Below are 27,023 nucleotides of genomic sequence, written 5' to 3'. Positions count from 1 at the left end.
ATTTAATGGCTGCCACATCAGTACTAGACCAAAGGAATGCTACACCATCAGGAGTATCATCATCTGGAAGAGACATTAAATCAACTTCATGTTCGTAAGTTCAAGGAGCAGAATGAGGCCATTCGGCCCATCAAGTCTACTCCGCCATTCCATCATGGCCGGTCGATCTTTCCCTCACAACCCCATTCTCCTGCCTTCACCCCTAAATGCCTTTACACCATTACTAATCAAGAATCTGTCCATCTGGGCCTTAAAAATATCCATTGACTTGGCCTCCACAGCCGTCTGTGAAAATGAATTCCACAGATTCACCATCCTCTGACTAAAGAAATTCCTTCACATCTCCTTTCTAAAGGTACATCCTTTTATTCTGAGGCTATGGCCTCTGGTCCTAGACTCTCTCTCTAGTGGAAACTTCCTCTCCACATTCACTCAATCAAGGCCTTTCACTATTCAGTAAGCTTCAATGAGGTGCCCCCTCATCCTTCTAAACTCCAGCGAGTACAGGCCCAGTGCCATCAAACGCTCATCAGACGCAAATTAAGATTCCATCTGCCTAACTAAATGCATGCAAAAGATCCCATGAAGAACAGGGTATAGCCGTAATTTTGTCAATGTCTATCTCAAGAGACAAGTCAGGAGAGTTTATTGTCATGTGTCCCAGATAGGACAATGCAATTCTTGCTTGCTGCAGCACAACAGAATATTTAGGCATAAATACAGATCAGATCAGATCAGTGTGACCATATACCATAGAATATTTATATATATACACACATAAATAACAGATACTTTGCAACAGTGCCAAACAGTGCAACAGAACATTTAGTCATGTGAAAGAACCTTCTACATGGTATAAATATTTTTGATTTATCCTAAATCTGGAAAACCAGATCAAAAGTTCACAGATTTTCAATATAAATTATGTTTAGTACCACTCAACCTATCCTACACTGGATTAAAAGCATTGCACTAGAAGTGTGACCCATTAAAAATGTCCAACATTAGATTAATCACCATTGTGAAATCTCTCTAATCACATGCTATTGTGTGCTTTCAGAGCATCTGAATATTTTATATTCTAAGGGGAAGAACAGTAATTTGATTATATTTAAATTCAATGAAAGATTGATTGATTACCATACACCAATGGTTTGGTATGGAGTTGTAATGGTTCTGTGTGGACTTTCCATCTTGATACAAATTCTTATTTTTGTGATAAAACCATTTTCATTCATATAATTGCGCTAATATAACTACATTAAATTTTCTTTGCTTAAATGTAAAATAACGTCCATCAATTATTTTTTGTGATATTCCACTCAATTAAGTTGTCCCATTATGTAAGTTTGTCACTTATTTTGTGTTCAGTTACGGGCAAATGGCATTGACCAGATACCTGAGAGAAGATGATTATTAAATCTAATTAAGACATTTTGGGCTTAGTTTGCTCTCAGACAAACTGCATCCGAAGAAAAAAACGTTACTCATTGCCCTTCAAGAGAGTTTACTTTCAATTTAAAACCATATTAAAGAGTTTGTAATTTTATTCAAGAAGGAAGTTTGTGGACATTTCTTATGGTTGAATCGAAGCTGGCAAACTAAACATTACTGTGAGATAATGTTGAACACATTGACAAAGCCCTCATTTGTTTGTACCTGTCAACTGACTCAAAACAATTGTCTCTGTGTGTCTTTTAGCTTATCACACGGTGTCATTCAAAACAAGGTTCCATCAGCAACACAACATTTATTAATGCTATTTATTAAATGTAGCTAAGTCTGCCCTTCATTTCCTATGCCTTGCTTATAAAAAGAGAACTGTTTCAGTAATACACTGGCATGAAAGGTAATAACATTGCCATGAAGTTTCAAGCACATCTAAATTATACAGCAATGATCAATTACAGTTACTTGTACTTGCTTATTGTCTTTTTCTATTTAAATAATAATTTTTGTGTGTAAAAAGTAATGTATTAGAAGAATATTTAACTTAACTCTCTAATCATCTTGAAATGTATGAACTGTGTAACTTTAGACATTCAAATAATCAAAGGCAACAACAAGATGCAAAGAAAGATTTTTTTATATCTTCACGTTTTTGGTGCTGTAAAATCAGGAAGGAAGAGAACGGAAATATATCAGTATTGTGCAAAAGAAAAAGTTCTGCCTAGTCCATAAAAAACAGCTGGGACTCACCCTACCTCCCCATTAAATGTAATGGGAAAATGCAAATGTCTGATGACTCCAGCTGCATATCTTCAAAGGGATCAACCAGGACTTGCAGGAATTCTGCAAGGAATCTCCTGTCTGGCGATGCATGGACTTTAGCATGTCTGCACTGTTGTCAACCCAGTCCTAAGACCCAATCATCTATTGTTTGTACTTTTCAATCACTTTTATTTGTCTTAGAGCACCAACAAGGCAAATAAGCATGACACTTTGTTTATTCAATAGCTTTCACTGCAAAGTATTTAAAATTCGTGGTAACCTCTTGTCAGTTGTTCCAATACACGATAATCAGTGGTGACACTGTGTTGTGGGCTCTCCTCCACAAGTTAACGTGTTTATATACTGTCAGGGATGCCTGACAGATTTTAACCCTGTAAAACAAGCGGTGATAATGAAGCTCACATCAGATAAGTGACAATAATAAATGGCTGTGATTTGTTTTGTGCTGATGAGGCTTGTTGGTGGTCTAGCACCATAAGTCTGCCTAAAAACGATAGGCTCTTTACGACTTTCTTACTTCCTTTTAAAAAGAAATGCGACTGAGATTGCTACTTTTGAAGCCAAAATGAGTGAACAAAAGCAACACTTCAAAAATGTTACACTTACACTAAAACAAACATTAGACTTTCTTATTGCTTTGACTAAATAACACCAATGACCAAACTTTAAATCTGATTCATTGCCCTGGGACCACAGTGGGACAATATGAGGATATCGATGGAAGGATTCTCTTTTTGATTACTTATTTCAATGAACATTAATACTTAAAATTAATTATAAGCAAGGGAGCTCCACAAAGCAAATTAAATTTTCTGAGATTAAATTTTCTGAAACCATTTATATGTAACGGACACCTGATTTATAAGGATCACTGCAAGTTTATTGCTCTTCACAGTGGAACGCAGATAATTTGTAATGAACATTTCAACTTGTGGAACAGCTAAACCAGTAAACTGTGAATGTTTTTCAGTATCAGCACACGAACTTGCAGGAAATATTTGTACTGCTGCAGACCCAATAGTTTGATTGAAGAGAAGGTTGCACCTTAAAACATCATTTAAACATTGAATCTAACGGTATAGAAATAAGCCCTTTGGCCCATTTTACCTATGCTGACTTTCATGTGCCCATTTAAACTAATCCTATTATATTCTCCTCGTAGTCCCATCAACCCACCCCAATCCCAGATTTTTCCACTCTTATTAGGAACAATTTACATCGGCTAATTAGTCTGCCACCCGCGTCCATCAGATACTCATAAGGTCATAGGGTCAAAAGGAATAGGAGTAAATTTAGGCCATTTAGCCCATCAAGTCTACTCCACATTCAATCATGGCTGATCTATCTCTCACTCCTAATCGTATTCTTCTGCCTTCTTGCCATAACCTCTGAAACCTGTACTAATCAAGAATCTATTGATCTCTGCCTTAAAAATATCCACTGACAGCCTCTACAGCCTTCTGCGGCAAAGAATCCAACAGATTCACCACCCAGCTGCTGCTAGACCTGGTGAGTTACCGCAACATTGTGTTCTACACAAAATTCCGGAATCTGCAGAACCTGCCTACTTACAAATCTTTGGGATGTAGAAGGAAACGGGAATGCCCAGAGGCAATGCAATGAGCCACAGGAAGAAATTGCAAAAAAAAAATTTCACAACACCAGAAATCAGTTTGAATCTGGGTCACTGGAAATATGAAGCAGTATTTCTACCCAGTTGTACCATTGTGCTGCCCATGTTGTTATGTTTGTTAGTATGAAGGTCTCAGCACATCACTGCACATGCTTGTTAATGTGACATACACCATTTCTTTCAAAACCAAGCAAACAAACCGAATTGTAAAAAAAATATTATACTGAATGTTTATTATTCAAATGTCATTAGAAACGGGAATAGTCCCCGAGGATTGGCATACTGCGCATGTTGTTCCATTGTTTAAAAAGGGTTCTAAGAGTAAACCTAGCAATTATAGACCTGTTAGTTTGACTTTAGTGGTGGGCAAATTAATGGGAAAGTTACTTAGAGATAATATATATAAGCATCTAGATAAACAGGGTCTGATTAGGAACAGTCAACATGGATTTGTGCCTGGAAGGTCATGTTTGACTAATCTTCTTGAATTTTTTGAAGAGGTTACTAGGGAAATTGACTAGGGTAAAGCAGTGGATGTTGTCTATATGGACTTTAGTAAGGCCTTTGAAAAGGTTCCTCATGGAAGGTTGGTTAAGAAGGTTCAACTGTTGGGTATAAATGCAGGAATAGCAAGGTGGATTCAACAGTGGCTGAATGGGAGAAGCCAGAGCGTAATGGTGGATGGCTGTTTGTCAGGTTGGAGGCCAGTGACTAGTGGGGTGCCACAGGGATCTGTGTTGGGTCCTTTGTTGTTTGTCATGTACATCAATGATCTGGATGAAGGTGTGGTAAATTGGATTAGTAAGTATGCAGATGATACCAAGATAGGGGGTGTTGTGGATAATGAAGAGGATTTCCAAAGTCTACAGAGTGATTTAGGCCATTTGGAAAAATGGGCTGAAAGATGGCAGATCGAGTTTAATGCTGATAAATGTGAGGTGCTACACCTTGGCAGGTCAAATCAAAATAGGACGTACATGGTAAATGGTAGGGAATTGAAGAATATAGTTGAACAGAGGGATCTGGGTATAACCGTGCATAGTTCCTTGAAGGTGGAATCTCATACAGGTAAAGAAATTTGGTATGCTAGCCTTTATAAATCAGAGCATTGAGTATAAAGCTGGGATGTAATGTTAAAATTGTACAAGGCATTGGTGAGACCAAATCTGGAGTATGGTGTACAATTTTGGTCGCCCAATTATAGGAAGGATGTCAACAAAATAGAGAGAGTACAGAGGAGATTTACTAGAATGTTGCCTGGGTTTCAACAACTAAGTTACAGAGATAGGTTGAATAAGTTAGGTCTTTATTCTCTGGAGCGCAGAAGGTTAAGGGGGGGACCTGGTAGAGGTCTTTAAAATGATGAGAGGGATAGACAGAGTTGATGTGGACAAACTTTTCCCTTTGAGAATAGGGAAGATTCATACAAGAGGACATGACTTCAGAATTAAGGGACAGAAGTTTAGGGGTAATATGAGGGGGAACTTCTTTACGCAGAGAGTGGTGGTGGTGTGGAATGAGCTCCCAGTGGAAGTGGTGGAGGCAGGTTCATTGGTATCATTTAAAAATAAATTGGATAGGCATATGGATGAGAAGGGAATGGAGGGTTATGGTATGAGTGCAGGCAGGTGGGACTAAGGGGAAAAAAAAAAGAAAAGAAAAATTTGTTCGGCATGGACTTGTAGGGCCGAGATGGCCTGTTTCCGTGCTGTAATTCTTATATGGTTATATGGTTATTCAATGGTTCAATGGTGCTTTATTGTGACATATGCACTGCATAGTGACATTCTTTCTTTCATAGAAGATACGTGCATGAGTCACCATATTTTGGTGCCATTTACAAAAAGTCCAAAGTGTGGTCCGCGCACTCGATGGACTGGAGCAGCTGCAAAGGGCCAGTTCTAGAGCTGGTTTACACAAAAGGACACAAAGTGCTGTGGTAACTAAACCGGTCTGGCAGCATCTCTGGAGAACATGGGGAGGTAACATATTGGGTCGGGACCTTTCCGATGAAGAATCCTGAAACGTCTGAGGAAGGGTCCCGGCCCAAAACATCACAGATCGACGTTCTCCACAGATACTGCTTGACCCACTGAGTTATTCCAGCGCTTTTTGTCCTGTACTGCTCTGTGTTATATGAATGAAGAGTTATTCGATTTTCACAGCCACCATCAAACTACTGATATCCACAAGTCCTAACAATCCCACTCTCACCTGCTACCTCCTACCGACAGCTACCCTACAATCCAACTCCCATTTTCAACTGAGTGTTCTCCAGAGAACTGGCACCTCATCCAACCACGATCATTAAAGTGGCTTCAGTTCAATTATGCCAGGTGTTTCCTTATTCCAAAGGTTTTCTGATTTACATCAACACTAACAATGTATGTTGTTCACACTCTGCTATTTTGTCAGCAAGCTCCGACTACAGTATCAGAATTGAACTCACATGTAGAACTAACTCCCTGTGTGTAGCATAGTTATGACAAAAGTTACCCAGTTCAAATCATTGTTCAAATCAGGATCTCGTGTCAAATTGGTCAAGTCAAGTAAAATATAGAGGATGTACAATGGTTATGAGATTACAAAAAGAAACAAATGATAAGAAAATACCATTAAAATGTTGAAACTTTAAAATAAAATGTATTATCTGTGGGAAGGATAATCCGTTGTTTCACTTTTAGGTTGCTAACATTGAGTGACATAGCCAAAGTCATACATCACATTTTAAACAGGATTCTTAAGACATGAAACACAAGAGACTGCAGATGCTGGAATCTTGAGCACAAAAAAAACTGCTGGAGGAACTTCGTGGGTCAGACAGCATCTTTGGAGGAAAGTGGACATGAAGAAAGGTCTTGACCCGAAACCTCATCTGCCCATTTCCCTCTGCAGCTGCTGCCTGAGCTGTTCAGCTTGTCCAGCAGCTTACAGCAATTTCAATTAGCATGACTCAAATTAAGGTGGTAATCTTTTCAGTCCAACCGAGGCAAAAAATGTAGTGTGATCATGCATCCAACACTTTTCCAACTCATGGCATGACTCATCCTTGGCACAAACCCCTGGCATTTTCATGCTCTGATATTGTCCGGTGCTACGAACTGATTCAACAATTTCTGGGTCAATGCTTTTGTTTTGTGTGAAATAGGGAAAAATGATTTAATTGACATTATTTGGGAATAGTTAACTGCAAACACCAAGCAATTTGTAGTACCATTGAATGAAACAGCGCAAAAAGGGACCATTGTACCTATAATGGAATCAGTGACTTAATTAGTCCAGTTACGGTTCGAATTGATCAAACACCTGTAAAGGTATTTTAAACTTGGTTCATTGACCACGAATGTCTTGGCCAACTTTCACTTTTGCTTTGATTTGGAGTTATATATTTTCCAGTTCATTATATCAGCCTAGATGACAGCATGGGTTGGCAAGCGACGCAGAATAGCGAATTGGTTGATTCTGGTGTAATTTGCCTAACCAACATAATGGCAGCTGATAAACAACAGCAAACGTGGAATGGTTATGACCATGATGTAACTTCGAGCACACCACTTGTGAATTGGGGACTAGTCCGGTGCTTTTTAATTGGAGTTCCATCATGTATCTCTAGGCATGGTGCAATACTGCATTCTCTGTATTTGTACATGGTATTTGTATCATGATTCTTTGCAGATAACAGTCATGTGGTATGCCTGATCCATAACAAAATCCCTTGCAAAACTCTTATTCCTTACCCTAAATCTATGTCCTCTAGTTTTATTCACTTCTGATAAGAAAAGATACCCCCACTGAATGTTAGATATTCGTCATTGGGTGGCACGGCAGCCTCGCCAGCAGTTTGGCAGTCATATCGACTTTTTTTGTTTTTTTAGTATGTCTAAATGTATGTGTTAATGTCTCTCTGTATTTTTTTATGTGGTGGGGGGGGGGGAGGAGGAAGGGACAAACCATTTCCAGTCACTTACCTCGGTGGAGATGCAACTTTTTTCCTAGTCTCATTTTCGCCCTCCCTAGCAGGCTAACAACTTGGATTGGTGCGGCCTTTCCCGGAGATGGCCCAGAGCTTCAGCGGCAGGCGCAGCGTGGACTTTAACATCACGGAGCCAGAAGAAAGACTCCAACCGCGGTCCTGCTGACTTTAACATCGTGAAACCGCGGGCATTCCATGCCGCGGAGTGCGTTCCAGCCGTCCCAACATCGGAGCTTCGATCATCCCGAGGAGAGGGCTTGTACATCGGGCCGTCCGTAGTGGCGACTGTGGAGGGTCAAGGCCCCAAACACGGGTGAACTTTATTGCCTTCCATCACAGTGTGTAGTTTATGTGAAGTTCGATCGTTCTTTTTAATTGTGTTGTGTTCTTTTAATGGAATGGCTGCATGGTAACTCAAATATCACGGTACCTTAATTGGGGCATGTGATAATAAATGTGAATCTGAATCTCAATCTCAATCACATCCCCTGTTAAATGCCCTCTGATCCAGGGTGAAGAGACCTGGCCTCATGACTAAAATACTCCATTACAGGCAATGTCCAGTGAAACTCCTCTGCACCTTCTCCTGTACTCTCACACCCTCCCCATAGTGCAGGGAACAAAACCACACATAGTACTCCAGCTGAGATTCCAACGATGTTTTATAAAGTTGACAAATAAACTTGCTGCTCTTGCATTCAATGACCCAATTAATGATGCCCAGCATCCCAGATATATTTTCAAGCCCTTCAGCCCAAATTCCCCATGCCGTCCAAGATGTTCCATCTACGCTCGTACCACCTACCCACATTTGGCCCATATCCCTCTAAACCTTTCCTATCCATGTGCCTGTCCAAATGTCTATTAAATGTTATTGTTGTACCTGCCTCAATTACCTCCTCTAGCAGTTGATTCTATATACCCACCTATACCCATCAAGGATCTTTGGACGTACACCAAAATCCTCTGTTCCTCAGTATTCCCTAGGACCTTACCATTCGTGATGTATTTCGAGCCACATCAATACTTCCAAAATTCAGCTTCTCACATTATTCCACATTAAACTCCACCTGCCATTCTTCAGCTCTTTTAACCAACACATTTATATCACCTCAAAGTCTAAGACTATCACCTCAAAGTCTATTCTGTCTCCAACTCCACCAGCAGTCTTGGTGCTATCTGCCAACTATATCCATATTCAAATCATTCACGTATATTGCAAGCAGCAAGGCTCCCAGCACTGACCACTGTAGCACAATATTAATCACAGGAATCCAATTATAAAATAAGCCTTCTACCATCACCCTCTATTATTTTTCAATAACAGCCCTACTACCAATGCAAGGCGCTCAGGTCTGTAATTACAGGCTTTATCCTGCTATTTTTCTGGAGAAAAGTGGATTTGCATCCATCTGGTAATGTGTTGAGGCCATATGCATAGGGCACATGACAAATGTTCTCACACCAACAAAGATAAAGATACTGGGTAAAAAATGGAAGATAACTTTAATTCAAAAACATTACAAAACTGAAAATTAGAGGTTTGGGACAAGAAACCAAAAATAAGAGACGAATAAGTTGTTTCATGGAGCAACTTTTGGCTTGCAGTGTGATTTATTGTATGTTCGTATCATGCCTTACACATAAACAGGGCTATTCCAGCACTTTCTGTTTTTATTTCAGATTTCCGCCATCAACAATTTGCTACTTTTCAAGATCCTTCGTTGAGTTCAAATGGTGAAACGGACCGACCGGATATTGATTCAATTGATCCAAGTCTGAAAAAAAGTTACAATCATAATATTTAAAAGAAACTTAGACAGATGCATGAATAGAAAAGATTTGGGGAGACATGAACCAAGTGTGACTAGCTCAGTTCAGCAATGTGATGTGCATGGACAAGTTGGGCCAAAGGGTCTGTGCAGCTCCATGGCTCTGCTAGACTAGACTTCTTGTTAACTTCCTCGCCTGTTAAAAACACTCTCTGGGGACCATTGACTTGCCATAGTGTAGAGGCTTGCATGTTCTAATGATCCCAAGAATTATGCTGTCTGAACCTTATGCTTCTGCCAGGATCGCCCAGAACGGTAGGTTCGAAGGAGAGGCTCCAGACAAAGATTGATGCAAAAAGTCCTCAGTGATAGATCAGGTGGAGGGAGACTATGGTCCCAATAGCTGTGAAAGTAGAGGGTGGCTGCAAAGAGGAAATGGTCATCATGCCACTGAACCGAGCTACCAACAACCGATATCATGTGGATCTGAATGTGTGCTGGAATCTAACACACCCTGGCACCTTCCGCATGGTGTCAGGCAAAGCCATATGATTGCCTCGTTTGTTCATCATCTTCCATCATCATCATCCACCTCAACCAAAGTGACCTTCCATCAGCATCAGCATTCAGTATCAACTCGATGGAAAACCTTTCAACAGGTTTTTGCTTCTGGTTTAATGTGAAACTCATCACCAAGGACATTGTGATTCTCAGTGTGTGCGCAGCCGCTGGGAGACGCCTCACTGCTCATAGGACCTGCAAGAGATGCTGCATCTCTTCAGTCCTTCATCTAGTGCCTCTTGAACTACCCTGCATATCCTTAACCACTGCCGTACCACAGCACCAAACTACTACTTTGGGCCTTTGTATAAAGTCGCACTCCAAAATCTGACTTACCCTTTTATGCACTGGTTGCCCTGGTGTGCTGGAGTAACTCAGCGGGGCAGGCAGCATTACTGAAAAAAATAGATGACGTTTCGGGTCACTTATTCCTTTTCACCAGAGATGCTGCCTGACCCGTTGAATTACTCAGCAGTTCTTTCCTACACATAACTGATAGTTTTGTGTATTATTATTTATTGTCCATTTATTTGTGGTGTTGTTACATTAAAATGTCTGCAGCATGGTGGCACAGCGACAGTGTTGCTGCCTCACTGCACCAGCGACCCGGGTTCGATCCTGACTATGGGTGCTGTCTGTAAGGAGTTTATATGTTCTCCCTGTGACCACGTGGATTTTTTCCTTGTGCTCCGGTTTCCTCCCACACTCCAAAGATGTGCAGGTTTGTAGGTTAATTGGCTTTGGTAAAATTGTAAATTGTCCCTAGTATGATGAATAATGCTAGTATACGGGGTGATTGCTGGTCGGCGTGGACTTGGTAGGCCGAAAGGCCTGTTTCCGCAGCATATCACTAAACTCGAAAATCTAAAGTCTGGCAAGCTAAATGAAAGTAAGAATTTCATGGATCATGTGCATAAAACACTCTTGACTCTTGGAATTGAGACTGATGTTTATCAGGCTTGGTGATCCTTCAAACAATTTTTAGATACACAAATCCCTTGACAGTGGGGACTGTTGTAGCCCTGAAGAAGGCCCACCAACCCTGATGCACTCCAGCCTTAATTACAAAGGACAGCTGTTCTTCATGCTGACAAGTCTTTTTCTTTCATTTATTATTGTATGCGAATTTGCAAGGAATGGACATTTTTTTATAGCCCATCCTTATTGCTCTGACCTTCTAATTGACAATTAAGATGCAATCACATATCTGTGGCTCTGGGGTCACATATGGGCCGCACTGGGCATGGGTGGCAGATATCTTCCCTTAAAGAACATGAGAACACCAGATGGGCTTTTACACCAATCTGGAAGTTTCATAGTTATTATTACTGCCTAAGAAGGTGTAGAAAGTTTGGTATGTCCCCAACAACTCACACCAGCTTCCACAGATGGGCCGTAGGAAGCATTTAACAGGATGCATCACAGAGTGTTGTGGGAACAGCTCCATGCAAAGTGCAAGAAATTGTAAAGAATTGTGGATGCAGCTCAGACCATCACATAAACTAACCTCCCTTACATTGAGGGGGTCTGAAGAAGGGTCTCGACCCGAAACGTCACCTATTCCTTTTCTCCAGAGATGTTGTCTGACGCGCTGAGTTACTCCAGCTTTTTGTGTCTATCTCCCTTCCATTGATTCAATCTACACATAACACTGCCTTGGCAAGGCCACCAGCATAATCAAGGACAATTTTCGCTCAGGCCACTTCCTCTTGTCTCCACTCCCATCAGGCAAGAGGTACAGACGTTTTAAAACAAATACCTCCAGATTTTAGGAAAGTTTCTTCTCAGCTGCTATCAGGCAACTGAACCATCCTTTCACCAACTAGTGAGAGGTCCTGACCCACCACCTACCTAATTGGAGACCCCCAGACTATCTTGAATCGGATTTAACTGGATTTTATCTTGTACTACCAGTGATTCCCCTTATCCTGTATCTGTGCACTGTGGGCAGCTTGATTGTAATCATGTATAGTCTTTCCACTGACTGAATAGTATGCAACAAAACAGCTTTTCACTGTATGTCAGAATAATACTAAACTAAACTAAACTACTAATTATTTTTGCGTTTAACTTCCATAAGTCCTGTAGAGAGATTTGGACTCAGTCTCGGGATTGTTAATCAGGGCCTCGTAATTAATTATAGCTCACAGTTGCTTTAAAAAGTGACGAGGGGCATGATGTAAAGTATCTTTGCATGTGGATAAACAGCAGAAACATGTGAACTACCTACTTCTCATCATTAGAAGTTTCACAAACATTCAGTTTGCAGTACAGCTTGGAGATTCAGCCTGTAAATCCTAAATGTGTTTTTGTAAACATTAACTTCTTTGGATATTTATTTGGTGTATTTTGGTGAATTCGCAAAGTCATTGCAATTGCAATTCCAACAGAGAAGTTAATCCCTCTTAATACAAAATGTGGTCAATCCATTGAGCCATTTTATATTTTGGTGGTTTTATCATATTCCCAACAATGTGGATTGTGTAAGTGTAAGTAAGTAAGTAAGTAAGTAAGTAAGTAAGTAAGTAAGTAAGTAAGTAAGTAAGTAAGTAAGTTTAAGTAAGTAAGTAAGTAAGTAAGTAAGTAAGTAAGTAAGTAAGTAAGTAAGTAAGTAAGTAAGTAAGTAAGTAAGTAAGTTTATTGGCCAAGTATTCACATACAAGGAATTTGCCTTGGTGCTCCGCCCACAAGTAACAACATGACATGACATACAGTGACAGTTACGAATAACTCAGAAAACACTAAACATTAATAATAATAAAACATTAATGATAAGGCCCGGGGAGCCGTTGGTGCGAGGAGGAGTTGCCTGGAGCTGTGAGTATAAAAACAGCGCGGGGCTTGCTTCTACAGAGGCCCGGGGAGCCGTTGGTGCGAGGAGGAGTTACCTGGAGCTGTGAGTATAAAAACAGCGCGGGGCTTGCTTCTACAGAGGCCCGGGGAGCCGTTGGTGCGAGGAGGAGTTACCTGGAGCTGTGAGTTACCCAAATCTGTGAGTTACCCAAATCTGCAATGTTCCATCTCACTGCCAGAGAAGGAGTCTGGTGGAAGCCTCTGATTGGTGGAAGAGGACTAGAGGAAGCAGCTGATTGGCTTGTATCCCGGGTAAGGCTTTATTGTATTCGAATAAGGGGGAGAATGAGGGCCAGGGCAGTTTACTGTTCTGGATGTCAGATGTGGGAGGTCATGGAGTCGGAGTGCCCTCCAGACGTCCACATCTGCGCCAGGTGCGTCGAGATGGGGCTCCTAAGGGACCGTGTTAGGAACCTGGAGCAGCCACTCGATGACCTCTGTCTGCTCAGGGAGAGCGAGGAGGTCATAGAAAGGAGTTACAGGGAGGTGGTCACTCCAAGACCACGGGAGACAGAAAACTGGGTCACAGTTAGGAAGGGCAATGGGCAGAGGCAGGGACTGGTGAGTACACCTTGAAAATAAGTAGTCATGTTTGAGTAAGGGTGGAGGAGACAGCCTACCTGGGGGCAGCGACAGCGGCCGGGCCTCTGGCACAAAGACCGGTCCTGTTGCTCAGAAGGGTAAGGAAAAGAAGAGGAGGGCAATTGTAATAGGGGACTCTATAGTCAGGGTGTCGGATAGGCGATTCTGTGGACGCAGACAGGAGTCCCGGATGGTAGTTTGCCTCCCTGGTGCCAGGGTCAGGGATGTGTCTGAACGTGTCCAAGAAATCTTGAAATGGGAGGGAGAGGAGCCTGAGGTTGTGGTGCATATAGGTACCAACGACATAGGTAAAAAAAGAGAAGAGGTCCTGAAAGAAGAATTTAGGGAGTTAGGTAGAGAGTTAAGGAGAAGGACTGCAAAGGTAACAATCTCAGGATTACTGCCTGTGCCACGCGACAGTGAGAGTAGGAATGGAGCGAAATGGAGAATAAATGCGTGGATGAGGGACTGGTGCAGTGGGTATGGATTCAAGTTTCTGGATCATTGGGACCTCTTTTGGGGAAGGTGCGACCTGTACAGAAAGGACGGGTTGCACTTGAACTCGAGGGGGACCAATATCCTGGCGGGGAGATTTGTAAAGGCTACTGGGGAGACTTTAAATTAGTATGGTTCGGGGGAGGGACTCGAATTGGGAAAACTAGCAGTCAGTGAGTAAGGCAGGAGGCAGAGAATGGTAGCACTCTGACCCAAAATGTAGGGGAGAGAGAAAAAAAAGAAAATAAACAGAGAATAAGAGATGGTGGGTTTCTTAAATGTGTATATTTTAATGCTAGGAGCATTGTAAGAAAGGTGGATGAACTTAGAGCCTGGATTGACACCTGGAAGTATGATGTTGTGGCGATCAGTGAAACATGGTTGCAGGAGGGCTGTGATTGGAAACTAAATATTCCAGGATTTCGTTGCTTCAGGTGTGATAGAATTGGAGGGGCAAGAGGTGGAGGTGTTGCATCGTTTATCAGGGAAGATATTACAGCAGTGCTTTGGCAGGATAGATTAGAGGGCTCGTCTAGGGAGGCTATTTGGGTGGAACTGAGAAATGGGAAAGGGGTAGCAACACTTATAGGGGTGTATTATAGACCGTCAAATGGGGAGCGAGAATTGGAAGAGCAAATATGTAAGGAGATTGCAGATATTAGTAGTAAGCACAAGGTAGTGATTGTGGGAGATTTCAATTTTCCACACATAGACTGGGAAACACATTCTGTAAATGGGCTGGATGGGTTGGAGTTTGTAAAATGTGTGCAGGATAGTTTTTTGCAGCAATACATAGAAGTACCTACTAGAGAAGGGGCGGTGCTGGACCTCCTGTTAGGAAATGAGACGGGTCAGGTGGCAGAGGTATGCGTTGGGGAACAGATCGGGACCAGTGATCACAATACCATTAGTTTCAATATAATTATGGAGAGGGTCAGAACTGGACCTAGGGTTGAGATTTTTGATTGGAGAAAGGCTAACTTTGAGGAGATGCGAAAGGATTTGAAAGGAGTAAATTGGGACAGTTTGTTTTATGGGAAAGATGTGGAAGAGAAATGGAGTACATTTAAAGGTGAAATTTTAAGAGTACAGAATCTTTATGCCCCTGTTCGGTTGAAAGGAAATAGTAAAAATTGGAAAGAGCCATGGTTTTCAAGGGAAATTGAACACTTGGTTTGGAAAAAGAGAGAGATCTACAATAATTATAGGCAGCATGGAGAAAATGAGGTGCTTGAGGAATATAAAGAATGTAAAAAGAATCTTAAGAAAGAAATTAGAAAAGCTAAAAGAAGATATGAGGTTGCTTTGGCAAGTAAGGTGAAAGTAAATCCAAAGGGTTTCTACAGCTATATTAATATCAAAAGGATAACGAGGGATAAAGTAGGCCCATTAGAGAGTCAGAGTGGACAGCTATCTGCAGAGCCAAAAGAGATGGGGGAGATATTGAACAATTTATTTTCTTCGGTATTCACCAAGGAGAAGGATATTGAATTATGTGAGGTAAGGAAAACAAGTAGAGTAGCTATGGAAACAATGAGGATCAAAGAAGAGGAAGTACTGACACTTTTGAGAAATATAAAAGTGGATAAGTCTCCAGGTCCGGACAGGATATTCCCTAGGACATTGAGAGAAGTTAGTGTAGAAATAGCAGGGGCTATGACAGAAATATTTCAAATGTCATTAGAAACGGGAATAGTGCCGGAGGATTGGCGTACTGCGCATGTTGTTCCATTGTTTAAAAAGGGGTCTAAGAGTAAACCTAGCAATTATAGACCTGTTAGTTTGACGTCAGTGGTGGGCAAATAAATGGAAAGGATACTTAGAGATAATATATATAAGCATCTCGATAAACAGGGTCTGATTAGGAACAGTCAACATGGATTTGTGCCTGGAAGGTCATGTTTGACTAATCTTCTTGAATGTTTTGAAGAGGTTACTCGGGAAATTGATGAGGGTAAAGCAGTGGATGTTGTATATATGGACTTCAGTAAGGCCTTTGACAAGGTTCCTCACGGAAGGTTGGTTAAGAAGGTTCAATGGTTGGGTATTAATGGTGGAGTAGCAAGATGGATTCAACAGTGGCTGAATGGGAGATGCCAGAGAGTAATGGTGGATGGTTGTTTGTCAGGTTGGAGGCCACTGACTAGTGGGGTGCCACAGGAATCTGTGTTGGGTCCACTGTTGTTTGTCATGTACATCAATGATCTGGATGATGGTGTGGTAAATTGGATTAGTAAGTATGCAGATGATACTAAGATAGGTGGGGTTGTGGATAATGAAGTAGATTTTCAAAGTCTACAGAGAGATTTATGCCAGTTGGAAGAGTGGGCTGAAAGATGGCAGATGGAGTTTAATGCTGATAAGTGTGAGGTGCTACATTTTGGCAGGACAAATCAAAATAGGACGTACATGGTAAATGGTAGGGAATTGAAGAATGCAGGTGAACAGAGGGATCTGAGAATAACTGTGCACAGTTCCCTGAAAGTGGAATCTCATGTAGATAGGGTGGTAAAGAAAGCTTTTGGTGTGCTGGCCTTTATAAATCAGAGCATTGAGTATAGAAGTTGGGATGTAATGTTAAAATTGTACAAGGCATTGGTGAGGTCAATTTTGGAGTATGGTGTACAATTTTGGTCGCCTAATTATAGGAAGGATGTCAACAAAATAGAGAGAGTACAGAGGAGATTTACTAGAATGTTGCCTGGGTTTCAGCAACTAAGTTACAGAGAAAGGTTGAACAAGTTAGGGCTTTATTCTTTGGAGCGCAGAAGGTTAAGGGGGGACTTGATAGAGGTCTTTAAAATGATGAGAGGAATAGACAGAGTTGACGTGGATAAGCTTTTCCCACTGAGAGGAGGGAAGATTCAAATAAGGGGACATGACTTGAGAATTAAGGGACAGACGTTTAGGGGTAACATGAGGGGGAACTTCTTTACTCAGAGAGTGGTGGCTGTGTGGAATGAGCTTCCAGTGAACGTGGTGGAGGCAGGTTCGTTTTTATCATTTAAAAATGTTGGATAGTTATATGGACGGGAAAGGAATGGAGGGTTATGGTCTGACCGCAGGTGTATGGGACTAGGGGAGAATACGTGTTTGGCACGGACTAGAAGGGTCGAGATGGCCTGTTTCTGTGCTGTAATTGTTATATGGTTATTATATGGTTATATAAAACACCACTGATCAAGCATGTGAACCAACAAATACCAGATCAAAGGGAGGCTACAGATTTTTGGATATTGAATAGAGCAACTACTCATGGATAAAAATTGTTTTTATGTCTGGCTGTGGCAGCTTTGACAGTCCAGAGTCGCCTTCCAGAGGGAAGTGATTCAAAGAGTTTGTGGCCAGTGTGAGAGGGGTCAGAGATGATCTTGCCCGCTCGCTTCCTGGCCCTTGCAGTGTACAGTTCATCAATGGAGGTAAGGTTGCAGCCAATAACCTTCTCTGCTGATCGGACGATTCGCTGCAGCCTCCAGGTGTCGTGCTTGGTGGCTGAGCCAAACCAGACCATGATGGAGAAGGTGAGAACAGACTCTACGATGGCCGTGTAGAATTGGATCATCATTGCCTGTGGCAGATTGTGCTTCCTCAGCTGCCGTGGGAAGTACATCCTCTGTTGTGCCTTGAGTATGATGTTTAGTAGTGTTCATGTCAGTTGATTAAAACTGCTTTCATTTGTAAGAGTTTACAATTCACATGTCAAACTTCATCATCGGCTTCTACAAAAAGGACTTGTCATCATTTTTCTCGTGTGTGATTTTGCTTTTCAATTACATGATGTTCATTGTTTTCACTTATTCTTTAACAAAGCATCAAAATAAGTGTCTGCCATGGTCTCTTCTATGAGAACGATAATGTTCTGCAATAAGATAAACGCTTTAATCCTTTTACACTTGCATTACTCTAATTTGCCCCTTGGGATTCGCTCAGCTGTATTTATGCATCTGCCTGTTGCTTTGTTCCCAGGAGTCAGCAGTTCAATGCTTTAGTCAGAGATTTAGACTTTTGGCCAAAAATGATGTTCATTACTTTCTACTTAAGTTTCAAACTTACAAAATTAAAATCCTGATGTTGCGTACTTGTGATGAACTTTCACAGTTCATGGATTTATCTTATCTGAAAACCTCTGCTTCTCAAACGTTGTCCTGCTCAAACCAGCCCAGTCTCTTCCACCATCCCAGCCTTTACAGATCTGGGATAAGATATTATGGGCAAGGGAAGGAAGGCTTGTAGAGAGGCTCATGCTCCTACCTTCTTAGCATGTGTGCTAAATGTGAAAGGCTCCTAAGTTAACTGGCAAAGTCATGCTCCGATTAAGCCTTTTTTAAATAAGGGTCAACTAAGGTCGAACATATCCATGCTGCAAAACCTGCAGCAGACAATGCTGGAAGCCACCAATGGGCATGATACTGACATATCTGCCTTAGCAGATTCCCAGCCCCATCATTTCTTGTTATTTCTGTTTATTTCTGAAGTATTTCAATTAATTTATGGAGATTTTTTTCCAAGTATAAAATCTGTTTACTGGACAACATTCTTCAAAAAAAATTCAGAATGCGCTTACTTGAGCAGGCTAAAATGTTAACAGCGTCAAAGCGGACAGTGCCAATTTGGCACAAATCCCATTCTCAATGTCAATATTTTGCAGAACAAAGGGAACAGAGTGTATAACATTTAGAGCTCCACAAAAATAATGTTAATACAGTGCTTCAGTTAGGCAATAAAGATGCTAATAAAGTATACAATCAAGTTCTGCATGCAACAGGAGTCAGGCAGATTAGCGATTCATAAGGTTACAATCATGGACATGAGCCTGGCTCAGAATAACTTCCAGTGAATCACTGTTTCGATCAGTGGGCCACCCATTTAATCCACAATGGTCACTTGCCCTTTGACTTATTTTCTGTTCCTGGAAACATTCTTCTATATTCCCCAGTCTCTCTTTTTCTATGACTTTAGCCATTTTCTATCCTAATTTTTCTACATCCCTTTAATACTAGGAATTATAGATGGATGAGCCTCATTGGAAAGGATTCTTCAGAGTAGGATTTACCCCTGTTTGGAACAGGATAGGCTAATTGAGGACAGTCAGCGTGGCTTTGTACATGGCAAGTAATGTCTGACTAACTTGATTGAGTTTTTTGAGGCGATGAAGGTGATAGATGAAGGTAGGATGGTGGATTTGTCCAGGTGGGTTTCAGTAAGGCATTTGATAAAGTTCCCATGGTAGGCTGATTCAGAGCATTATAATACACGGGATTAACAGTGACTTGGTTGCATGGATTCAGAACTGACTTACTGATAGAGGAAAGAGGGCTGTGCTGGAAGGCCAATATTCAGGCTGGAGGTCTGTGATCAGTGGAGTTCCACAGGAAACGATGCTGGGACCTCTGCTGTTTGTGATATAGATAAATGACTTCACCGAAAACGTAGACAAGTTGGTTGATACGTTTGCAGGCGACACCAAGATTGCTCGAGTTTGCAGACTGTGGGAAAGGCTGTCAAGGCAGGGTACAGAACAACAGCAGAAATTAGCAGAAAAATGGCAGATGCAGTTTAATCTGAGCAAGCGTAGAACAAGACAAAGAGTGTAAGCGCCCAATGTAACAGTATACTGCTGCAGGACTCTGCAATGTCCAAAGGGTAAGTGTTCAAAGACTGAGGAGAAGGGATCTGTGATCATGGGATCAGCTCCACAGAGATAGTAGTCAATGGAAGATTGGAGATCAGTGAAAAAGATGTTCTCAATTATCTTTCACCACAGGCTCCCTGGCTAATAAGGTGTCGATGGTAAGAAGATGTCCTCTAACTGTGACATAGCTCTCTTCAATGCTCTTTACAGATAAAGGAATCCACCTGCTCAGGCCCGCAAATGTTCAACTAATGTACTCGCAAAAAGATAGGAGCAGAAGTAAGCTATCTGTCCCTTCAAGCCTGTCCTGCTAATCAATATGATCATTGCTGATCTATACTGGCCTTAACTCTTCTTCTGTGCCAGTTCCCCATCGGCCTCAGTTCCCTGACCTTTCAAAATTGCATCTACCTCGACCAAAAAAAACATCTACAGGGAGAAATCACATGTAGGGGATTACCTTAGTTCTCTACTTAATACCTGCATCCACCAATTCAGATTCTTGTCGATCCAAGTGAAATCTAGGTTAAATTGAGCAGCGTTAGCAGTGAGCACATCATGATTGGTAACGGCACCCTAATTAGATCTAAATCTGACAAGTATGTTTAGCCGAAAAAGGAATTAAACAATGGAATGTCAAATGAGACTAACATATTTCTCGTTTGTGCCTTTCCCTGTCCACCAGGTAAAAACATGCCTCTACTGGCCATTTACCTGTGAAACAAAACCATATCAAGGGACACCATGTTCTGAAAGGAAAGAGAGATTATTTGGTTGCAACAGTATTGATTGAGCGTTGCAACAGTATTGATCTGGTTGTCAAAATGTAGGGTTTGGATAAGCAACAAAGTTCAGATTTGGCTCAACTACATTTTGTTTATTGCCTCCTGTCCTAATTTCATAGCTATAAGGGTCTATGTTAATGAACATAGAGTGTATGTATGTACTAAGCTCACATAGTAACATTTACTAAATTGCAATGGTGAATTTGAAAAGAATGAAATTGTTAAAACGCATAAAATACCATCTATAAAATGCAATATAAGTTGGTAAAAACGCAGCGTCAATAGCAACAGGGCAATGACTATCTGTCTCCAGCCTGTTTGCCAAACCTCTTGCAGAAAATCCTCTTCGTGGCACATTAAACATTAGTGCAACATTTCCAGAAAATTAAAAACATACATCTGTTGAGCAATAATATGCACGGGATTAATGTTAAAATGCCAGAATCTGGTGGTTGCAATAGATTGTACAGCAGAACTGAGATAGTTTAATGAGAAGACAAGTTATTTTTTTAACAACAAACAGTAAAGATATGGAAGGGAAATATCAGCTTGAAAACAATGTATACAATTCAAATTGTATGAAATGGTGAATGCAAATCTAAAATAAATGGGCTTAATCCTGGCTTAACCCATTGTGAAGTTCAGACATTTATCCACAGGAGACTTTACACATGGAACATGGCCTAAGGAGGAAGAACAGCTAGTTTGTAGTTGGTTAAACTCTGCAGTTTATGGTATTTTTATAAGACTCCAGCTGGTGGCTTGTTGTTAAAAAAAGCTAATTCCAGCATTAATGGAATCCCATCTTCTGTTCGGGTCAACGGAACAGCTGACACATTTACCAGCTCTGATTCTGTTGAATGCATGATCAGAAAATGGTACCAAACAGAATGTTAAACACACAGAACCAGAAGCAGGACACATTTTCCCAAAGTCAAGTCAAGAGTCTTTTGTAGTCATATATCCCAAACAGCAGCAGCACAACATAGAAACATAGAAACATAGAAATTAGGTGCAGGAGTAGAGGCCATTCGGCCCTTCGACCCTGCACCGCCATTCAATATGATCATGGCTGATCATCCAACTCAGTATCCCGTACCTGCCTTCTCTCCATACCCCCTGATCCCCTTAGCCACAAGGGCCACATCTAACTCCCTCTTAAATATAGCCAATGAACTGGCCTCGACTACCCTCTGTGGAAAAGAGTTCCAGAGATTCAACACTCTCTGTGTGAAAAAAGTTCTTCTCATCTCGGTTTTTAAAGGATTTCCCCCTTATCCTTAAGCTGTGACCCCTTGTCCTGGACTTCCCTAACATCGGGAACAATCTTCCTGCATCTAGCCTGTCCAACCCCTTAAGAATTTTGTAAGAATCTATAAGATCCCCTCTCAATCTCCTAAATTGACTGGTGTACCATGACACCCAGGTCTCGCTGCATCTCCCCCTTTCCCATCGGCCACCATTTAGATAATAGTCTGCTTTCCCGTTTTTGCCACCAAAATGGATAACCTCACATTTATCCACATTATACTGCATCTGCCAAACATTTGCATGTATGTAATATGTAAACACAGTACTCTGCAAACAATATAATAAACAAAAAAGTGATATATATATATATATATATATAGTTATATATATATATATATATATATATATATATATATATATATATTATATATATATATATATATATATATATAGTTATATATATATAACTTTTTTGTTTATTATTTTGTTTATTTTGTTTATTATATTGTTTGCAGAGTACTATGTACATATATACATATATATATATATACACACACACATATGCTTACATATATGTATGCATATATATACTTATACACACATATATACACATACATGCACGTACACGTGTATATATATGTATATATTTATATGTATATGTATATATGTATATATTAATATGTATATACTTACATGTGTATGTGTGCACACATACATGCCATATATCATTAAACATCATACATACAGGATTTTAATTTATATATCGTTGACCATCATATCATTAAAAACCTTTATCAAAAACATTATATTCCGACGATGATTTCAATGAAAATGTTGGCATCACTGAAGTTAAGCAGTAATGATATGAAATCAACTTTTCATGGATTGAAGCATCTGCAAATTCATGATTTCTGTGGCAATTCTATCATTTCTGGAAGGAAACTATCACCACTCTCGAATGAGGCTGTTGTCAGGAACACTCCAGTCTAAAGATACTTTGGCAATGTACTGGCACTGAACACTTTCAAACGTTAACTAAACAATGGGTGGCAGGGTGGCACAGCGGTATAGTTGCTGCTTTACAGTGCCAGAGACCCAAGTTCGATGCTGACTTAGGTGCTGTCTGTATTCTCCCTGTGACCATGTAGGTTTACTCCAGGTGCTCCAGTATTACCCCACACTTCAAAGACCTACAGGTTAGTAGGCTTTGGTTAAAAAACAATGTAAATTGTCCCTAGTGTGTAGGATAGTGCTAATGTACATGGATCACTGGGAAGCATGGACTTGAAGGGCCAAAGGTCCTGTTTCTGTGCTGTATCTCTAGGCTAGACTAAACTAAACAAGAAGTGAAACTTTCTCCGACACAAAGGTTTTCAGTCAGAAGTCCAAGGATCTCAGGCAATACGGTATCCCAGAAAATATTATCACTCTTATCCCACACTCTATCAGGACTTTGGAAAGTAGCCACCTCAAACACAAGGTAACTTAGCTCTCAGAGCATGCCAAGGTGTCCCATCTTTGTAGTTTTCACTGCCGCTCAAAGAGGTGCCTTCAGTTCAGTTCAGTTGTAGTATATTGTCACGTGTACTGAGGTACAGTGAAAAGCTTTTGTTGCGTGCTTAACCAGTCAGCGGAAAGACAATACATGATTACAATCGACCCATTCACAGTGTACAGATACATGATAAGGGATGTTTAGTGCAAGATAAAGCCAGTAAAGTCCGATCAAAGATAGTCTGAGGGTTACCAATGAGGTAGATAATAGTGAAGGACTGCTCTGTAGTTACAGTAGGATGGTTCAATTGCCTAATAACAGCTGGGAAGAAACTGTCCCTAAATCTGGAGGCCTTACAATTGGTGTCTTCCAATTTGGCTGGTTTATCCACCACATTGCTAGCCTGAAGATAGACACAAAATGTTGGAGTAACTCAGCGGGACAAGCAGCATCTCTGGAGAGAAAGAATGGGTGACGTTTCAGGTCAAGACCCTTCTCCGGAGATATTGCCTGTCATGCTGAGTTACTCCAGCATTTTGTGTCTTTCCTGGGGTTTAAACCAACATTGGCAGATCCTTCCTACACATTGCTGACCTGTATCTGTAGATGACAAAAAGGCTCTGGGATGTCTCTGAATGTGACTTTTCTTTGCTGAAGTTGTGCGACCTTCCACCAGCTTAGCTGTAGTTACTGGAAGGCACAGAATAGCAAGTACATCGAGCAAAGGCAGCTGGGGAACAAATACCAACTGTATCCTCAAGAACGATTGCCTGATGTTCATATGGGTGCCTATATATGGCTTGGGACTTCAAAATGTGTAGAGAAAGAGAAGCACAAAGATACATAAAGCATTGCAAAGAGTGCAGAGGTTTAATGGGGTGATACCAGAAATGTCACGGTACATATCTCAGGAACATTTGAACAGACTAATTCTCTTAAGAAAGAAGGCTGGAGGGTGACTTAATAGATGTCTTCAAAGTCTGAAGTGAGTTGAAAGCTTGGACATAGAGAAAATGCTTCCACCTTTGCAGAGGAGCATACAAAGGGGCCATTTTATGAAATAAAACAATAACAAATTCAGTCTGAAGAAGGGTTTTGTCCCGAAACGTCGCCTATTTCCTTCGCTCCATAGATGCTGCTGCACCCGCTGAGTTTCTCCAGCATTTTTGTGTACCTTCGATCTTCCAGCATCTGCAGTTCCTTCTTGAACACAAATTCAGATGAAATGTGTTTACCCAAAGAATGGCGAGAATGCGAAAGTTGTTAACACATGGAATAGAATAGAATAGAAGTATTTAACAAGAGGGTAGACAAGTTTATGATGGAGAAGAAATAAAGGGTTACAGTAATAGATTGAGATGGGGAAGGGCAGGAGGAGGCTTGAATGGAGTATAGATGCCAGCATGGAAATGGCCTGTTTCCCTGGTCTTTATCCTTTGTCATTCCATGTTGTGTTAGTGTCAGTGTCCCATCAGATGAAATGCCTCCATTCTCTGCCAATCTAACAGCAAAGATCTATCAGCCTCATGATCTATTGATCCTTATGCCAATCAGCAAGAGACTGCAGATGCTGGAATCTTGAGCAAATTCTGAAGAAAGATCCCAGCCCAGAATATCATCTGTCCATTTCCTCCACAGATGCTGCTTGACCAGCTGTCCTCCAGCACTTTGCTTTGTGCTGATAACAATTATGGTATAACTTACACTACCTGGCTGAAATGTAATTTCTGTTGCCACAGGGAAAGCTCTCTGCTTATATATCCAGGGCATGATCATTGATTTGCAGACTGGAATGCAGCTACTAACAAAGCTTTGAATCTCTTTCTGGTAACGCCACCACTCCAAGGTTACTTATGTTTGTATAGGTTCTAACTAAGAGGATGATGGAGATGGTTTAACGGTTACTTAAAATCACAGCATGGAAACAGGCCCATCAGCTCAACACATCCATGCTGACAAAGACGTCTATCTAAGATAGACAAAAAAGCTGGAGAAACTCAACGGGTGAGGCAGTATCTATGGAGCGAAGGAATAGATGACGTTTTGGGTCGAGACCCTTCTTCAGACTGGGGGGGGACGGAAAGAAGAAAGGAAGAGGTGGAGACAGTAGGCTGTGGGAAAGCTGGGAAGGGGATGGGAAGGAGGGAGAAAGCAAGGCTACCTGAAATTGGAAAAGTCAATGTTCATACCACTGGGGTGTAAACTACCCACGCAAAATATGAGGTGCTGCTCCTCCAATTTGCTGTGGGACTCACTCTGGCCATGGAGGAGGCCCAGGACAGAAAGGTTGGATTCGGAATGGGAGGGGGTGTTGAAGTGCTGAGCCACTGGGAGATCAGGTTGGTTAATACAAACTGTGCGGAGGTGTTGGGTGAAGCGATCGCCAAGCCTGCGCTTGGTCTCACTGATGTAGAGCAGTTGACACCTAGAACAGCGGATTGCAACCCTCCTCCAACTTCATCTATTGCATCTGCTGTTCTAGGTGTCATCTCCCCCCCCCCCCCCCCCCCCCCCCCCCCCCCCCAAGCTCCCCAATATTTGCACATCCCCAATCCTTTCCACTCGTCACTTTAATTTCATGTTTCATGTATTTTGTGTGTTTACGACTGTTGGCAGATCAATTTCCCTCCTGGGATAAATAAATTCTATCGTATCATATTGTATCGTATTCTACAGATGCAACATGCTTGGGCCATTGGTTTGATTTAACAATAGAGCCTACAGGGGCAGGCCTGATACTAGTGACTAGTTCTTCATGTTGGCTCGAAACAAACATTAAATTCTGAAACAATGAACAATGTGGATAGACCTTGAGCAGTGCCTCTCTAAATCCATGACATTGCCAACCTGCAATTAAACTCTGAGAATTTTACTATGTGAGATTAGTTATTCAAGGGAAACAACATATACTCTTTATCAGGCAAATGGAAGTTGAATACCTTGAATTCCAGAGCCTTTGATGAGGATAAACCTGGCGGCTTGTGGTTGTCACTTTGGTATTCAGCTATCCAGAATATTTTATCCACTCAAATATACAGATGCAATTTCTGATCTGGAAATTATTTTCATTTCTCTAAACAATATTGTAACAGGTAATTAATATTTCCAAAGGTTATTCCAAGGGTCTGAGTAGAGCTATTGTGATAATACTGTGGCTAATGTGTGCTGTGTTAACATCTCTTCATTTGCTCCTAAAACATCTGAGTTGTTGAAGAATCGCTGGGAAAGTAATGCATACAGGCCAAAATCAATGCATTAAATTGTAATTATTAGAAAATAACTTTAAACTGATTACTGCAACCAAAATTAATCCACTAACTATTGTGCTAGACGTGACAACTACAGTTACAGCCAATTTATCCATAAGGTCCCAGATTTTTTTCCCTGCCTCTTTAACCTCATTTAAGGCCTTTTAACAACATATTTCTTTGATTAAACTTTCGACCATCGCTCGTATTGTTGATTAATCGCGCGTTTGTAAAAACCGAGAGATAATTTTCAGCTAACGGTGTTATATAAATATATCATATTATCACAATAAAATGAACAAACAGATAATTAAAAGATATATCAGCCGCCATCAAAAGGTCTTTACCTCAATAGGAAATTCTAAAGGAGATTATGTTGGTTTAATTACCCTGCAAGACGACGTTGAAGTGTGTGCGTTTATTTCGCCATTGGACGAGCCACTTCATTCCGAATCTCTGATTTACTTTCCGTTCAATTCACCCCACCCCCACCCCCCCAAAAACAGTAACT

The 27,023-nt window shown here is 41.0% G+C and overlaps 1 long non-coding RNA gene across 1 annotated transcript; it reads right to left on the bottom strand.

The window, feature by feature from the left end:
- Nucleotides 1-8,999: 8,999 nt before the first annotated feature.
- LOC129699756 (uncharacterized) lies at nucleotides 9,000-26,981 on the bottom strand. Its single transcript, XR_008723927.1, has 3 exons — nucleotides 26,860-26,981; nucleotides 20,194-20,254; nucleotides 9,000-9,616 (listed from the first exon to the last, which is right to left on the bottom strand). It is a non-coding gene; the product is annotated as an uncharacterized LOC129699756 (long non-coding RNA).
- Nucleotides 26,982-27,023: the final 42 nt, after the last annotated feature.

This window comes from Leucoraja erinacea, chromosome 8 (assembly GCF_028641065.1).
Source record: "Leucoraja erinacea ecotype New England chromosome 8, Leri_hhj_1, whole genome shotgun sequence".
Lineage (NCBI taxonomy): Eukaryota > Metazoa > Chordata > Chondrichthyes > Rajiformes > Rajidae > Leucoraja > Leucoraja erinaceus.
This window is presented reverse-complemented; position numbering and strand designations above follow the sequence as displayed.